The following is an 18,063-nucleotide window of genomic DNA, read 5'->3' as shown; positions in this document are numbered from 1 at the left end:
ATATCATTTTAATGCAGGCTACAATTATAAAAGGTGCAGTTCTTTTGTTTCTGTCCCCTTGCACCCCATTTCTCTCATGCAGTTATACTCAGGGTTTTTTTCCAAGTTTGTTATTTTAAGGCAAATCTATCAAGGGAGGAATGACCTTAAAAATTCTTTAAGGAATAAATTGCAGTGCCATTAAATCATGCACAAATTGTTGCAGGCTCTGAATTATGTTTTTGTTTTTGCCAGATGCATCATTAGACAAAATGATTTCAAAATGTAGTAGATTTGTGTGCCCTAAGTAAAGGAATTGGTTACACAAGAATATTTTATAAGGAAAGAGAGAAGCCTGGTAGGCCAATTTTAGTTAGAGGTGAATTTTACTTCAACAGTCGTGCTCTGAGATGTAAGACCAGAACAAAACAAAAAAACCCCTCAGTTCAGTGGAAACTAGAAAGTAAAGGTCTAGTATTGGGTTATTTACTTCATTCCCACTATGGAATATGTTTTACTATAGTACTGTAATGTAAAATATTTACTTTGACCATGGCATGGCAGAGGTGAGGAAGAAGTTAATATAGCAAGTACTGTAAATAACACATTCACTATGAAAAGGCACAAAACAGACCATAATAAGTCATACATTCTTTAGTGCCTATGGTAATTTTAAAGCATCCTGTATACTGGAATACAAGCTTGCCACCAGAGCATAATATGTTTCCTCAATAGCAAACCAAATGAAGAGAATGATATGGAAACATTTAAAAAATTCTCTGTCATTATTCAGAAACCCTATTCATATAATACAAGACCAAGAAACAATCTCAGTGCATTTCTTGGTAGGTTAAAATGATGTTTTAGTCTGTTTTGCAAAGGAAAAGGCGCTTTTCAAAATTTCAGAAAATAAATAATGAGGATCTGTGCACATGAAATCATGAGGAAAGGTAAAAAAAAGAATTTGACCATTCCTAGTAATTTCTGAATTTACTGCTGGGTTTTCATCAATGTTGAGAGAGAAACAAGTTTCTTCCAGTTTCGTGATAAAAAACGTGGTGAAAGAAAGAAAATCTAGACTCACATGTTAAAGACACTGGAGAATCCTCCTGGAACAATTCACTTTCTAAGCTTTGCAGTATGGAAGAACAGATTTATTAAGTGTTTACAATCAGTCTCACACAAGTTGCCTATCCATGGGTATTTTAGCATTTCAGTCAAGGAAGGGAGAATGGAGTTTAGGGTTGAAGGGCAGAGACCTAGTAAATGAAAGCTTGAACATGGAATATTGAAGAAAGGGAAAGACCAATTTATCCCTGGGTAATGACATGGGTAATGTCTCACTTCCACTAATTGGAGAGCAAGGCACTAAGCTTTATTTTGCATCAGCTTTTTAGAATCAGAGCAAAGTGCTAATCTGAGAATGTTAGTTCAGCAAAATATTGTGAACCAAATTTACTTTTGTTGGGTTATTCTTTTAGCATCAAAATCTTCTTAGGAGCAAAAATTTACATATTGTCTATTGAGCTAAGAATTAATTTTTACGCCAGTTGCTGTTTTAGCAGTACAATAGTCCACAATGATGTCATTAAAACAGAAAAATTTAATTGATGGTGTAGTTATATTTTTATACAAAATGGCCTAATGCCAATCCTGTTCACTGTTTAGGTGTACCTCTGAGCCCTAAGGTTGGCTGTTTCTGTCTCACTTATCTCACAGTGATGGCAGGGAGCCACATCACTAATATTTGAAGTCCTTGGTGGGAGGACCTTAGTGGTGGGATTTTGCTCCTGTTCAGTCTCAGGGCTGCTTGGGGACTAATTTTGTTCATTTTCTCATCCCGATCTCATTCTTCATCAGCTCCCAGCCAAGGTTTGAAAGCTGCACAACAGGCTCAGTTAATCAAAGGGCTGCTGTCATGCACACAGGGACAAGGGGCTCTGTCAGTCCCTCTCTGTCCGTGAGGTTCACCGAGCAGAAGCCAATCACCTTAGGCACCAGTCAGGTGGCTGCTGGCAAGCATTCAGCCAGCTACAACAAGCCTAGGCCAATGCAAACCCAGATAAGTCCTGAGACCCTGTGCTGTCAGGTCGACATAAAGCTGTAGCCTTTTACTAGTGATTGCAAAAAACCATATTCCCTGCCCTTAAATGGCCAAAACAATTTTTTCTGGGCTACAATTTATGCCATATATAATTGATTAATGTATAAATCAGCCAGTATGAAGATAAGACACCTGTTAAAGACTGGCTGTTTGGAGCTGTTCCCCAAGGTGATATCACAATGGCTGTCATTCACATTATCTCTGCAGTGCAGCGGGTGGGATGCTCAGGAAGTCTGTCTCTTGTTACAACTGACTTGATTTTGAAAACAAAGAAAATAGCTCATCATATGCTTTTTCCCTCTTTTCTTTCCTGTTGCAAACAGCTCCTTTTCAGTAACTTCATCTGCGACTCCTGTAGAGGGATGGACATAAATACAATGAACCAACTTGAAAAATGAAAAATAGTAATGAGAAGTAAAGCGTAAGTTTAATGAAGGAGGAAATCTGGCTTCATTAGTTCCAGGGTTCACAAGACTGTTTAATGTGTAGCGCCTCAGGCTGGATAAAAGTTGCCCAGAGCCTTTCCTAGAATGGTTAGAAAAATTAAGATCCTCAGTATAATTGAAAATCCTTTTCCTCTGATGATGGATCTCAGAGGGCTGCAGTGTGTAAAATCCAGCAAGTAAAGAACTCTGTCAGAATAGGGCATCAACAACTCTTGTACTGGATTACTGTATAATAACTGTGATGCTTGTTTCACTAAACTCTTTTGGTAGTTAAAAAGAAATCAAACCTCCAAATTAGCCCAGCTCAACTGACCAAAAGGGGTACAATAGCTGTCAGTCTAATGGAACTGCAGCCCTTCACAATGAGCTCAAATTTCAGTGTGCTCACTTCCTACCTTTCAGCTGACAGCACATTATTACTTTTCTTTTTGGATGCCTGATGGTGAGAAGAAAATTCAGGACGTATGTAGAACAGATATAAAAGTACCATTTAGCAGGAACTCTACTGGCTCTGCAGGATCAGGAAACATTTCTTTGTCTACCTAGTGGGAGTTTCAAGATGACTTCCAAGTATTAATCCCTTCAGATAAAGTCGACAGGCAGGTTAGAAAGAGAGAAAGGCAACTAACCACAAAACAAAATGAAATTGATTGAAGCAGTTCATATCCTTACACAATCTTTTGTGCTTTAACCACCGCCTTTGAAATGAGATGACCAGTACATGATCAGTGGATAGATATCTCACGTAGTCCAGGAACAGAGGTGTTAGAATCATATGGAGAAAAGGCTGGAAAGTACTGTTTAATCCTCCTGAGTGCAAAAAAATAGTGAATAAAGAAACAGAATATTGGTGTTTGCGTTTTAAAGATGCATACACCAGGAAGTCTGATCTCCCGGCTATTTGTCTTCTGAAATGACAGTATTAGAACATCTTTTCCCCCTCCACTCTCCATCCCATCCATTCACTTCAAATCTTTTCACAGTCAGAAGCTATACTACTATCTAAATTCGTAAAACACCATGTGTTGCTCTTTTCCTAGCCTTGGCTTATAGCCAACACTCTGATTATTTTGGACAAAGCCCTTCATACCACCATTGCTCCTGACGGAATAAATGATAATCACTGCTCATTTGTCTCCTACTACTGAAGCTGTGTAAATTGGACCATTGCACCATTCAAATGAAGACTAATTTTGCCAGTTCCCACTTATTATTCATTTCCACAGCAATTTCTCATAAGCAAATCGGGTCGACACAGTTATGAAAAGTGGGCTTAAATTTGGAATTTTATTACTATTTACTTAAAAATGCTAGTGCCACTGCCAAGGACTATTGGAAAGAATTTTTTTCTCCTCCCAATATTTTTTAAGACCTGTTTCTATAGTAAGGAGATAATAAACCATATTCTAACCTCAGTGATTATTTAAAACAAGCTCGGTTTAGTCAATCCTAAGTTTCCAACAGCAACATAACAGAATTTGACCCTTTAATTGAGCCTGTGATCAAAGTTCGATTTAGAAGACAATTTGAGTAATGCAATAACACTGAAGCTGCCTATGAGGGTACTCAGCTGGATAGCCAGCTTCTTGTCTGTACTCCAATGAATTGATCAGTTGTTAAGTGATGTGAACGAGATGGTCACAGCTTAACCAAAATAAAAAAAGAAGAAAATAAGGAAACGTCTGTTAAAGAATAACTTTTGGTATAATAATATATTTGGTGTAAGTAAAGAACTTAGTTTTTTGCTTTGTCTCTGTTAACCTTTTGTGTCTGGTCTTCATGCTTAATATTACCTGACCTCTTTTGTCAGCAACCACCAAAGCTCCATTCTGCTTGTCAAGGAGGAGGACAATCAAATAAACAGGTTTAAAAAGAGCTTTCTGTATGTATTTCCATTAGCCAATGTTTTATTTTCTCCTCAAAAAAACTTTGAAATTACTTATCAAATGTTTTCAAAACCTAGGGAAATTCTGATGCAGTAAGAGGTGGGATAACTGGTATGTCTGGAAAAGTGAATACTTTTGAGAAAAATTCAAACAAGTGCTTGAAGGGGAGGGAAGTCAAGAATGCGCTGTGTAAATCTGCAACATTTGCAGGAAAAGGAGAAAAGTCAGAAAGTAGAATATTTAAAATAACTGGAAGGCTCTCAAATCAGTATCGTGAGTCAGAGTTCTTGGTTACCATGAGAATAGTGGTAGCGGGAAAATATAAGGCAATTTGGTACTTGTTAAAAACTGTCAAATCTCCTCATCCAAATCAATCTAAATAGGTTCCACCAAGTCCCCAATCAACCACCTCTCTTCAAAATGCATCTTCCTTGTCTAGGACAGTGAACAATAAAACTTTTGCTAAGCACCAAGTGATCTTTAGTGAATAATGGTCTTTCAAATGCTCTAGATGCAAAAGATTCCAATACCTTGTAAAAACCAATAAATCACGGATACACTGTTGTATTTACCACTAAAAGAAAGACACATCTGGCACAGCATACAGAGTTACTTAGTAGTAGATAATGAAAAAAAGTTAATTAAAGCAAAAAATCAACAAATTAAATCTAAAATAGGTAAAAATTAGTTTAAATGCTTGCAGAATAGAGTTATTAGATCTGAAATCCCTGTTTACGAAGAAAAATAATCTTGCATTTTACAAACAGGACAGTACAACTGCCTAACAGCAGTCAGAATCCCTCATATGTATGTTATCAAAGAGCTGGTGCCTCAACAATGTATTTTCACTATGACTTTCTGTAGTTCTTATCCCTGATTTAGAATGAGGAGCTCTCCTGTAGTCCTGAAACACTGACATCACCTCAATCTAATGTGCAAATCAAGGCAGAGTGTTAGCTGCAGAGCACAAATAGAGCTAGGTGCAAATGGCAAATGATGGCTTGCTAAATAAGCAGTGCCTAAATGGTCTGTAAAATGAAGATCTTCCCACAGTTAAAAAAATAATCTATTTGAACCACTTCTATTGCTACAGGAAATGGAGAAGCAAATTAATACAATGCTACCACTTCAGAAGATGGAATTGCACTCTGATGGATTTAGCTGGACATTAACAATCACAACACCAGAGCTCCTTTATTAATATATCTCACTTAAAGCCATATTTCTCACCTAAAGCCACAAAACAATTCTGAGCAAAGCTTCTTACCTCTGTTTGCAAAGAATTAAGACCAAACTGCAAAGAATTAAGACCAACAACAGCAAAAGAGCAGACCTTCCCCTCCCACCCATAAAAACCCTCCAAACACAAAAAAAGGCAAAAACCCAACCAAAGCAAAACCTGAAGGACACCCCAAGAATTTAAGGAAGGTTAATTAACACTTTGGATAATCACGGTTGAAGGTGTTACATTCTGTAAGGATTTGTTATGTCCTAAGTAGTCTGTGGAGAAATAAGACCTCTAATTATATTAGTGATAATGTTCAATGCTGCATATATGTGAAAATCATTTCCTCAAACTTTACCTTTTAAACCTAGCTGAGATTTTAAATCTGTGCAACTTGACTAACATCTTTGATATAAGATGCCATCAAAAGATTTATGCTTTAGTACACTTTCAGACATTTTTTCTTCTAAACTGTTCTCAATAACATTTTTGCAGTCTATTTCCTGAGAGAATTAATTTTATTCCAAGGTGGGAGAAAACACAGAGAGCCAACTAACATTACAAGTAGAAAATTTTGCTCCAGCCAGCAATCTGAAACAAGGCACTCTACTGGATTTGTCCAGGAAAGAGTATGAAGTTGCCTTATGAGAGCTCTTCACTACCTTTTTCATACAAATAAAGGTGGCTGTGAAGAAAAACATATGCTAGAAAAGCCAGTTTTCCCTCATGTTTCTAATGTCATGCATCAGTGAAGAGATTTTTAGAAATGAAACAAACCATAAACCCAGAGCATGAGAGACACCTTTACAGTGAGTAGCAGCTATACTCATTAATGTTGTCTTCCTACCTTCGAAATTTGTTCTTTGTTCCTCACAGCGCAGACAAGAGAGTTCATGAAATCTTCACCAAGCTACAAAAGCTTGCCAGTTAAAGCCAACATGGAAATATTATGAAGAGAGGAACAGTAATCGTAATGACAGATGGACTGTACATAATAGATAGCAATTTACTTCTTCAAGGGTAATTACAAAAGTTGTTGGAAAATAATCAGGCCCTTATTCGCCAACCAGGAAGATAGAAGGCAGCTGTACAAATATCAATGTTCATTATGAAATGCAGCCAAAAAAGAGAGCTGAGGCTGAACTGAGCATCCTGGAAAAAGAGATCTAAATGCATCGCTGCTTCCTGATGGAACTACTCAAAGGTGGTCACACAAGTATTTGGAAAAGCATAGTCAGAGTGTAATTACAGTGGCTGGCTATTGATATGATCTATCAGTCAGGCTGCTTTTCCTGCGCCCTGTCAGTGTTTGTTCAAGTACCAAGAATGATGATATAGAGAACAAGTTTTTTACATTTTCTGATCAACTCAAAGTGGATGTAACTGCAAACACCCAAGAGATTGGGAACAGAATTAGAAAAAACCTAAGGCAATCATGTGACAAGAAATATATGATACACTTTTCCAGGAACAGTCAAGTTTCACCCATAAGACAGCACCTTATATGCTCAACCATGGGAAAAAAATGGGTATTAGGCTAGATTTTAAAGATGTAAATAAATAGTGGTCTCCTATTACAAATAAGAAGTCATGCAAATGAGAGTGCTCCCTGTCAGCATAGGGACATATTTTCACATCACTCAGAAACTGAGATGGATGCTCTCCAGTGGAGTCCAGAAGCCTAGGAAATATATCTGGACAAGAGGGTGTTGTAAAGACAAAAGAAAAGAATTAACACCACAGAGTTAGCACCATAACTGTTCAAATATGTAGCAGGCTGTAGAATAGGGGAGAAGCATGTTCTGTTTCTCCTTTTCCACAAAGAATAGGACATGAATGTATTTAAACTAAAGCAAGTAATATTTATAGTAGCTCTTCGGGGAACAAATAATGATGGTAAAACAGTATAATACACTGCCAGGCAAGACTGGGGGTCCTTCATCAGTGGGAATTTTCAAGAACAGGATATCTCACCGAGAATGGTTTATGTACAACTAATACAGCCTTGGGAGGTGACAGTTTTTAACTTTTTCCTTGATTCTATCCTTCTATGTGCACACACATCCCATGCATCCCATGCATATTCATGTTTGAAAAACTAATTAACTTCATCAAATTTGATCAAATTAATTTGATCGCTTCCCAATTTTCCTCTGCTCTTTCATATCTTTCTATCCCGCTTCTCACTTTCCATATCTCTTGGAACCTGTGGTGTTTTTAACTTCATCTTCTTCATTCCCTACTCCCCTTTTCCTTCCTTAAAAGCTGCCATTTTTTTTCCTCTGAAAATGTCAGCTACAAGGAAAATGTACAAAAATTAGAGACTGAGAATTTGTGACCTGGAAGAATGAAGGGTAGGAACACAGGATGCATTTCTCCAATTTGTTCTATCCATCAAGTCACATTTTTTAATATTCAGTAATGTTTTTAAAAATAATTTTCAACTCTGTATTCCTCTCCTCTCCTGTTAACACTCAGATCAACCCGACTGCTCGTCGCTTCATGACAAGTCTGATCAGAGGCTGCTGCACCCCCACCTGGCAGCTCTCCTGCCAAACTAAACACTTTTGGTTGCTCCACTTCTCTGTACCTCTGCTTTAGCTTTGATCATCTTAGGCTCCTGCAACAGTCAGGAAAAACACAGAGGCATTTCCAGAGGACAAGTAAGCCTAGCTGTGGCTCAGATCAGCCCTCTGGAAATAGCCCTGACCCCAGAGGGCTTAAACTGGGAACTTGCCTCTGGAAAGTACTATACCCTGAAGAGAAATACACTGAATTGTCCTCAGAAACCTTCTGCCTTTCAAGACAGAAAGTTTTCCCCTGAGGCAGGGACAATCCCCATGCTGCCAGTTAGTTGGCACATGCTAGGCGCGACAGGGAGAAAGGGGGCCATTTAGATTTTTAGAAAATGTCTAGCCTTATTTACAGAGCTCCTACAAATAACTTCTATGCTGAAAAGAGTATAGCCCACTAATGAAGGCCTTCTTATCAGAAATGTGTCCTCACAGGTGAAAAGGCCCTGATGTGGGAACTCGAGAGCTGCTGACAGAGAGCATTGCCTGGAAAATGGTAGAAACTAAATGGGGCTACTAGGCTTTGGAGCATGAAGCCCTGAAAAAAGCCCACAGTGATGCAAAATATGAAGTACCTTCTCAGTGGAGAGCAAGCACTTAATGAAAGGGAACATTTGATAGCCCAATAGACAGATAAATAAGACAGGCAGCTATAGATTACACAAGTTTCTGGTGACATGATTAATCATGAGCACACAGCTCATCTGGATAAGGACATTACTAGAATATCTTTGTTTATGTCCTTGTAATTTATAGTGTCTGTATTATAAAACAGGGTTCTCAACAACACGTACTACCAGGATTTTTTTCTTGAACTTTTTCTTTTTTTATTTTTTTGGCTCAGCTGTATCATACAAAAAATTGCAACTGTCAATACTGTCAATTAGTTTTGCTCCACAGGAAGAAGATCTTTTAGTCATTCAGATTCTTTTTCCTTGATGACTGAGTTGAATAGTTTAGCTTTTTGGATGAAAAGCAAAAATGTAATTTAGAATTTATCATTGTGATGCCATGTTTCTGAAGGACACTTTTCATACCCAAACAATAAATAACTCCTGTGGCTTTTTTTTCTCTCTATTTTAAAAAGAACTGAAAGCACATTCAGCAGGATATTTCCATTTCTCATGGGGCACCACATGTTCAATCTACACTGGTATGAAAATTTTCTGAAACTTTCTGATCTGTTGCACACCACATTTGTGGTGACTGCAAAGTAAGCATGGCAGTGGTTTTTTTATGACTATCACCTTTACTACTCTTCAGACTAATTGTGGCGATAGGCTAATTACAAATGACTGCAGCCAGAATTATCTGATTGCGTTAAAACTGGTTGCAATGTCTTCATAAACATGTACCTATAAACAGTAGTTAAAGTTGAGGCAGGAATTATTCAGTTGAATAGGAGCTAGCTTTGAAGTTTTATTTAAAAATTCTCTTTGAAAGCACCTATAAAAATAAAATGTAATTTTTGAGTCATAAAGTTTTCATGTCATCAATGAACATTAGGTTGGCACAAAAAGACTTACAAATTAAAATATCAATAATTCTGACAGCTAGAAAAATGTAAGCTGATCTTTCTTCAAAAGAAATCTAAACCACTCTAATCTCCTCATCTTGTTTCAACTATTGTTTCTGATCTGGTCATCAGTTTTCTTTTGAAGATGTTTGCCTCAATTTGTCTTTTTTTTCATGACAAATAACATAAATAAATAAATTTAAGAGCCAAGCCCAAGTCTCAACCCCTGGCAATGATTACATTTTATGTCCAGAAAAGAAAGCTCTCATGCCATCGAGCATGACAGATGACACATTGTCTTTTCAAACATAAGTGGTCTGCCAGCAGAGGAGAATCTGCCCTGATTTCCTACACAGTTACGTGCTTGCTAGGCACAAGTGGCTCCATAAACTGACAGTCTAGGAACTGTTAATTCTTTTATTTTATGTGCTATGCTCTTCATTTACAGCAGCTTTGTTCCACCTCTAAATGCCCACAAAACTGGGCTTTCATCAGAAAACACCCCAGCATCCCAAATTTTTGAAACATTGAAATTAAAAAACAACAACAAAAACCAAACAAAAACCAACCAAACAAACAAAAAACCCAACCAAAAAAAACCCAAAATACCCACAAAACCCAAACAAAATAAACAAAAATCCCAGAAGGAAAAAATCTCTTCCAATCCACATTATCATCCCTGAAAAATTTCAAGAACCACTATACACCTCAGTCTCTGATTTACAAAGTGATAGTTTATGCTTACTGGTCATCGCATAAGAATGCCTCACTTTACATCCAGTGGAGACGTCCTACTGCCCCAAAACTGCTGCATGTTCTTAGAAGGTTTTGTGTTGGACTACATATTCCCTTGCATTTTGATATACGCTGCCTTGAAACTGAGTCTATTAAAGAGATGATAGATAGATAGGTAGATAGATAGATAGATGATAGATAGATAGATAGATAGATAATAATAGATAGATAGATAGAAGATAGATAATTGAGTATTTTATACATGACACAAATAAATAAGCACACATACTTATGAACTGAGGTACAAAAAAAGAAAAGTGAGCAGCTGATTTCATTTGAACAGAGATGGCTTTGTGCTCGCTGATGACTCAAGAGCTAAAAATACTGTTTACACACTGTTTTCAACACACTCAGGTTTATGGGTAATTTTTTCTTTGTTTTATGACCTGCATTCATTAATGTATTTTGCAGCAGTTTCAATCCCAGTAATTACCTGGATCTTTGCATTTTGTAGCTGTCTTGTTCTTCCAGGGAACTGAAAAGAACATGGATATGATTAGAAATACTCATCTCTTACATTTTCAGGAGATCTTCTTCAGCTGTTGCATTCTCCAAATGTGCAAACACAGAATTCATGAATTGTGTATTGATATAAATTATTGAAATCACAAATTATTACAGTTGTAGCATCCTGTGCTGCAATATTAATAAATGGCATAGCAAATGCAATGAGAATGTGCATTTCTCCAGCAAGTTCTTTGCTAAGGCAAGGCCAATAAACTGTTCTTCTCTCTCCTGTTTGTATTTTTGTTTGTACTCTTTCCAAATTCTAATTAAAGTGCATTGTACCTGAGCAGAACATCTCTAAAGTAAAATTCATTGTTTGAAAACACCGACTTCAGGTCACTGCTGCTTGAAGTGCTACCCAGATTGTGCTTCATTGTCTTTCAGATATTCTCAGTGGTCACCAGTCCCTGCCTGCTCTTTGCATTAAAAAACACATGGACATGAACCTCACTACCCTTTGAAGTATCTTGGGAGACAGGCAAATGCCTGAATGGAATTTGCTGCTGATTATTCCTCCAAGGTTGGATCTCCTGGGGATAGCAATAGTAGGCCAGTAGGAGAACGCTGCTGTTGGAATTGTGCCACAGATAAGGTTGGCAGGCCCTTAATTACCCACACTTGAAAATCTGGCAGAGTTCTTGTGGAGTCTGTGGAGTTAGTGCTTTTATGTTATAATGTCAGGACCATAAGATAATAATTTATTTTTTGTTATGCCTAAAGTTGATGGGAAGTTTAAAGCACATACTTGCCATGAGAAGCTCATGCTATGTGTACAGGATGAGGGGGAATGCATACTACAAACATTTTAGCTTCAAAGTGTTTCTTTCACAATTCACGCTGCCTGGAGACACCAGACATGTCAAGATGCCACTGTTCAGTTGGCCAGTGGGTAGGGGAATCCATGTGGCTACATCAGTTTGTCTCTGAAGTCCTACTAACCTCATAAGAAGGATAAAAATAACTCAAAGTGAGGAAAAATAAATGAGATGTGTAAAAAAAAATGGAAGGCAAAAGGGACAAAAATGTATAATAAAAATAATAATGACAAAAATAGAAAATGCATTCAACTGCTTGCACGTTGGCATCCGTTCAAGGTAACTGATGCACTAAAGCTAATACAAAGAACAGCCCCCCTTTCCACCTGCAAACTCTTACCCTGAACCAAGCACAAGGGGCTCAAAATGCTCAACATCAACTCTGTCATCTCACAGATCTACTTTTACGCTGTTTTTATGACAACAGCTTTTACTCTGTTGCTTTTACTGTTGAGGTAGACATAACTTTGTTTAAACTGAAATTTTCCTAAAAACTCTATTCAGTGGCTTTGTGCTCAATGCAAGTAAAATTTACAGATAGCAATTTGGATATAAAATACCTGTCCACAATATGACACGTGTTTTTTCTACTCCATGTAGCTAGTCAAGATCAATTCTGTACTCTGGTTATAGTCCCTGTGACCATATCCTCTTTATAAGTACATTACCAGCTGGTTAATAGAAATCCAACTTTTGGATCTCATATCTTTTAAATGCATTTGGTCTAAGAATTGAGGCCCTTCAAATCTGGCATCTGAAATGCATTCCCTTGTCTGTATTTGAGTGCTGACAGATCTCCAGAAGAAACATCACATGGTCCAGTTACTCAGGACCTTTAAAGTCGGAGCAGAACTGCTGAGGAAAAGAGAAAGTAATCACACCATTTGTCTTTAAACCCAGATTTAGATGCTCTCCATAGGCAATGGAGGAAAGCAGATATTCTCTAAAGACCAATTCTCCTCAACTAAATTAGGCTCCTTTTCTGAATTATCCTCCAGAGAAGTATTTGCTTTCCACTGACAACGGAGGGAGTCCAGGGAAAGCAGCTGGCAATGTAAAATCACCTCAGTCATGTTGTGTGAATATCCCTGCATGTCAGGGTTAAAGCCAGAACCATACACAGAGCCACTGAAAAGTGACACATACATAGATGCCATCCTCTCCCTTTATTGCCCTGTCTGTATCATAAGGTGTCTTTCTTTTACAAAGCATCTCAAACCATCATCCTCTCCTCATTTCATTTGAGAATCCCCCTCTTTCTTCCCCCCGCCCCATCTTTTGTGTGATTGATTGGAGAGAGTCACTGAAAGTCACTGTCTGACCACTTATCTCACCTTGCTCAAATTTTCTCAGCATGGAACTCTTAAGCACCAGCTCTTTTACTAAAAATAAGGATGCAGAACAATGGTTGTACTTCCAGCTGTAAAAAATTCTTCAGTCATGTTTTTTATTCCCTGAAAAATGCCCACCTTGAACTAAATTTACAAGCAAATCTGTAGTGAATTTTCTCAATTGTTTTCACTAAAAAATCAGGGGGAAAACAATAGGCTCTGCAAATTTTTCTACTACAGTGAACCTCTGACAATTTATTTTGTATGTGGGTTTTTTTTGCTTAGCTGGAAAACATGAAAGTTTGGCTTCACAGCCAGCCTGAAACAATTCACACTAATGTGGTTCACAGGTCTAGCAAGTGACCAGTGAAAGAGATTAATCAAGGTTCCATTCAAAACTGAGGCAGATATATAACAAGGCTTTAAAAAAATATCTGATTTGTAATACCGTGACCTATAGACAAAATATCATAAGCACCCACCTGCATGAATAACAATCAGAGAGAAAAAGGGCTTAGGTCTTGATGTGTTAGAATCATGATCTGCTAGATTGTAGTCTCAATACAAAAAGACAACTTTGCAGAGAAGTCAAAACTCTGGTTTAATACCAGTATTTCATGAAAAATGAAGTCAAGAATAATTTTGAAATTATTTCACTGGTTCTTATCCTTTTCCGTTAGTAGAACAGGGTGGCAAATATTACACCACAGACAGAAGTGACACTAATATTATGAGTTTAAGGGAAAATTTTTCAGTAGTTCAGCACTATGCTTTGTAGTGAGGACTTTCAACCCTTCTAGTAAACTGGCAAGGCTGGTTGAGCTTTTTGCTTTCATCTCTAAATATAAATCAATAGCATAAACTGACCTTTGGCAGAGTTCATTTAATTGTAGATACGCCACTTGAGCATTCCCACATGAAACCTACCACAGAATCTAAGATACTGTTGACCCTTTCACCCAGTAGTCCAGTAACCATATGCCCACACCTACTTGTGGTTCTGCAGGGATGTACTTCATGGTAAAATCAGTACAAAGAGCCCAATGTCAAGCACAGAAGTCTTACAGAAATCAGCATCCAAGAAATGCTACTTTCCTTTTGAGTTCCTCTAGATATAGGTTATTACACAACTCATTAACTTTTGTTTCTAATAGAAAGTTACAACTGTAAATTCTGAACAGTAAAATTTAGGTAAAGTCTGCATATCATTCTATTTTCCTTGCGAAGTTTTCCAAATCTGGTTCAGTACCAGATCTGGAAAACTTCCGGTGATGTTCAATAAACTCCTTTAATTTTATCCTTCCTTCCACAAAGTGAAATTTAGAACTAAATTCATTCTACATTTCTGCAGGGTTATAGCAGAGATAAATTTGGCCAATATGTATTCATTGCTCCGCTAAACACATTACAGTAGTTTTCTTGTGATATTGCAGGGAAGAGCCAAAAATAACTTGTTTTTCCAGTGTCCTCATCTACTTTTACAACAAATATAGTTGGTGAATGTAAATTAATGGTTATTACAGCATCTGCTCTGCATTTTACTTATTTTTATAGTGAAAGGCTGACTAGACTTTTTATTTTGATACTGCAATAGTAACACACCTGCTGGAGCCTTCTATATTGCTACTCTAGGGAAAGATGGTTAATTGCATTTTCTGCCTATTAAAAATAGAGGGATTTAGATTTAGTATTGTTTTCCGTAAGGTTCTTTAAACATCTTATCAAAGCTTTCCAAAAAAATAAACAACTCAGTTCTCCTTACTGCCCACCAAGAAAAGTTCTGTCAAAATAAACTTGGAGAGTGAGTCCAGTCTAATGAGCATATTTTCTATCTAGAATAATAACCACTCCAACAACTACAGTTAACACAGTAGCATTAGTTCTGAGTTTCTTGCATGTACTAAAATGACACTTTGGAGGAGGATTAGGGCAGTGACTAATGCAGTGTGAATTGTACGACTTAAATCTAGCTCACCAACTAGAATGCAATTTTACAGAGGTAAAACTGCAGGCTGTAACTACTGGCAAAATCAGAGGAAGGGTCCATTTCTCTTCATTCCAACAAGGAATAAAAAAAGAATTAGGGGCCAAAATGTTAAACTTACAGTTGTTTTATGAACAGAATTTTTTTGCACATACTCACTATAAAAGCAGGTACTAAGAATGCTGTTGACTCGCTGGTGGGTGAGTGGCTAGAGGGCTAGCAAGGGAGGACACAGTTATTAAGAACTGACTGGTGATCTGAAAAGAGGCCCAGGAATTTTGCCCTCCTATGATGGAAAGATCTTGGGGGGGGGGGGAGGGGGGGGGGAAGAAACAGGCACAAAGGAAGATAACAGAGTTGGAATCTTAGTCTTTTTTTGTTTACCTTGGCAATGTGTAGTTTCTGTGGATGACACCGAAGGATCTGGTTAATGTGCCTTTTAGTCACCACCCAAAAGAATAAGAAACAGGTGTTGATGACATGAGAGTCCTGGAGGGACTATGGCAAATGAAAAGCAGCAGTGATCAGGCGCCCACACTAGGAACAGCTGCTTGATGAGGACCATAAAAAAAAAGAAAAAAGAAAGAAAACAAACAAAAAACCCCAACCTGGAATAGGGGAAAGAATAATAAAAGAAAAGGAGCAAAATAAAGTCAAAATCTGGAAATAAGGAGACAAAACCAAAGCTAGCTTTTATTGGCCAATGTTACAATTATCCATGGAGCCATTACAAAACTCACAGTACTAACTGTAACAGCTTTGCACCATTTTCCTAGGTTTCTGGGACTCCCTTCTCTTGCACAGATGGCAGCAGTGGGTCCCTGTTCCAGCACACCTCCTACCACCCAGTGTGAATAAGGAGCCTCATTTTACTGCCTCCACCTAGACAAGAGGGAGAGTGTTTATGTTCTGCATGTAGGAGACTCTTTTGAAATCCAAATTGAACTGCATAAAATTGACTTCCATACAGATTCAGGCAAGTGTTTCCTTCTACTAAAGTAATTGCATTGTGTAATCTATCTTAGAGTAACAGACCCACCAAGCATCTTGGGTACTTTGGACTAAATTGGGGGGAATAAAAATAACCAAATGCAAGCACATTAAAATCTTTTTCAGCATCTGAAGCATAAAATTTGCATTTCAGTATATCCTCTAATGGCTGTGTCCTGTAGTGTTTACCTGTATAAGGTGTTGTTTGCATTAATTTCTCTTACTGTTAATGCTAGCGTGTGACATAATACATTTTGTCAAAGTGTATGAAATTACATGGCTATAAAGAGAAAGTAAATAAAGGAGATGTAGGATTGAGTAAGAAAGTTTGTTTTCACAGTGAAACTAATATAAAACAAGCCTAGCTCTATTCACATTCATATTCATATTCAGTCACAATTCCCTTTTTAAATAAACCCACCCCTGAAACAAGCCTATATCTTAAACTGTAAGTACTTCAGTTTGGGACTCTGCTATTTGAACAGTGCCAGAATAATATAACTTCTGTTTTCAAACACTTCCATGGTAGGGATGAATCCTATGAGTAAAAATAGCTAAATAGAAAGAAGAATAAACTGCATATGGATGAGAGGGAAAGAAGAAAAAGTAATGAGCATACAAGTCAGGCAACTAACAAGAAGGTTGAGGGCTCTTCAGGGATAGAAATGGTAAATGGCATCTTACTGTTTGTCTATAATATCTTAGTGTAATATGAAGGCCAGTGCAAGATCTCTTAAGAGACCTGAGAGTGTTACAGTAATGCAAATAAGAACAGCTTCTAGTTTGAAGTTCTAACCATTAATGATGATTCTTTTTTTCGTACATAAGCCTCTAAGAATAGGTGTTATATTAAAATACCTGTACTACAAAATTACAAAACAAACAAAAAAAGCTTTATCAGCAGAAGTAAAGACATTCTCAGATGCTTATAGTGGAATTGGATTGTAAAACACGGGGTAAAGAAATATGAGGAAAAAAAAATCCAGTTTGTTTCTTCTTTAAAGGCAGCCTACTGCATTATAAAATATCTGAACCATGACAAAAATTAGACAAAACAAATGTTCAGCAACGAGGTATTTTGGATAATAGAACAGTTAGTTACCACCAGGAACTGTTTTGCAAAGGCTTCTTCACCAGTTCTGAGCAGACAACTTGTTTTATCAATGCAGCAACTCTGAATGCTACGGACTCTTTTGCAGGACCACCAGGGTGTTCCTGAGGTCACTCTCCAAGGCAAATATAGCAATTTCAGAGAAATGTCTCCAGGACAGTAAGCATTTGCCTGTTGAGGTGATGAGGATGAATTAAAACATTTGTTCAAATGCTGTAGTTCAAAGAATGTCGGCCTACTGAGGAATAATTGTGAAAATTGCAATTGGAAGAGAATATGCAATGTTGTGAAAGGGGTTAAGGTACAGAAGTTGGAAATTTTTGCAGTCTTCTGACTCTCCCGGGGACTACCATCTACTGCTTTGTTTTTTTTCCATTCAGACATCTGTTAAATGGGTATCATTTTTCTTACATACTTCACAGTAATGCTTAATTACTTGCTGAAAAAGTGACCACGGACTGTAAGGTACATTGTGCTAGAAAAGCGCATTCTGTAACTGAAAACTTAGTCTATGGTTCTCCTGAGTTATCTTCTATCCAGGACTTTCATTTCTTCTACAAAAAGCTGTATTGATATGAGCAGTACCTGGAAGATGGAAAACATTTGGGTGTTTCAAGAAAATGAAGATTTCTGCTCTGTTAAACTACATGGGAGTTGTAGTTTACCAGGCATATTCCATCCATGAAGCCCTGTGCTGAATCACCAAGAGGTGACACCTCATAGGAGATCCAGTTTGGACTGGAAGTTTGTTTCAAAGGAAAGGCAGACCTTTGGAAGCATCCACTTAAACTTCCAGACAAA

The 18,063-nt window shown here is 37.5% G+C and overlaps 1 long non-coding RNA gene across 1 annotated transcript; it reads right to left on the bottom strand.

The window, feature by feature from the left end:
• Positions 1 to 1,064: 1,064 nt before the first annotated feature.
• LOC146441351 (uncharacterized) lies at positions 1,065 to 15,359 on the bottom strand. Its single transcript, XR_014850433.1, has 4 exons — positions 15,321 to 15,359; positions 10,958 to 10,999; positions 3,202 to 3,339; positions 1,065 to 2,435 (listed from the first exon to the last, which is right to left on the bottom strand). It is a non-coding gene; the product is annotated as an uncharacterized LOC146441351 (long non-coding RNA).
• Positions 15,360 to 18,063: the final 2,704 nt, after the last annotated feature.

This window comes from Lichenostomus cassidix, chromosome 2 (genome assembly GCF_008360975.1).
Source record: "Lichenostomus cassidix isolate B80296 chromosome 2, HeHo_3.0, whole genome shotgun sequence".
NCBI lineage: Eukaryota > Metazoa > Chordata > Aves > Passeriformes > Meliphagidae > Lichenostomus > Lichenostomus cassidix.
This window is presented reverse-complemented; position numbering and strand designations above follow the sequence as displayed.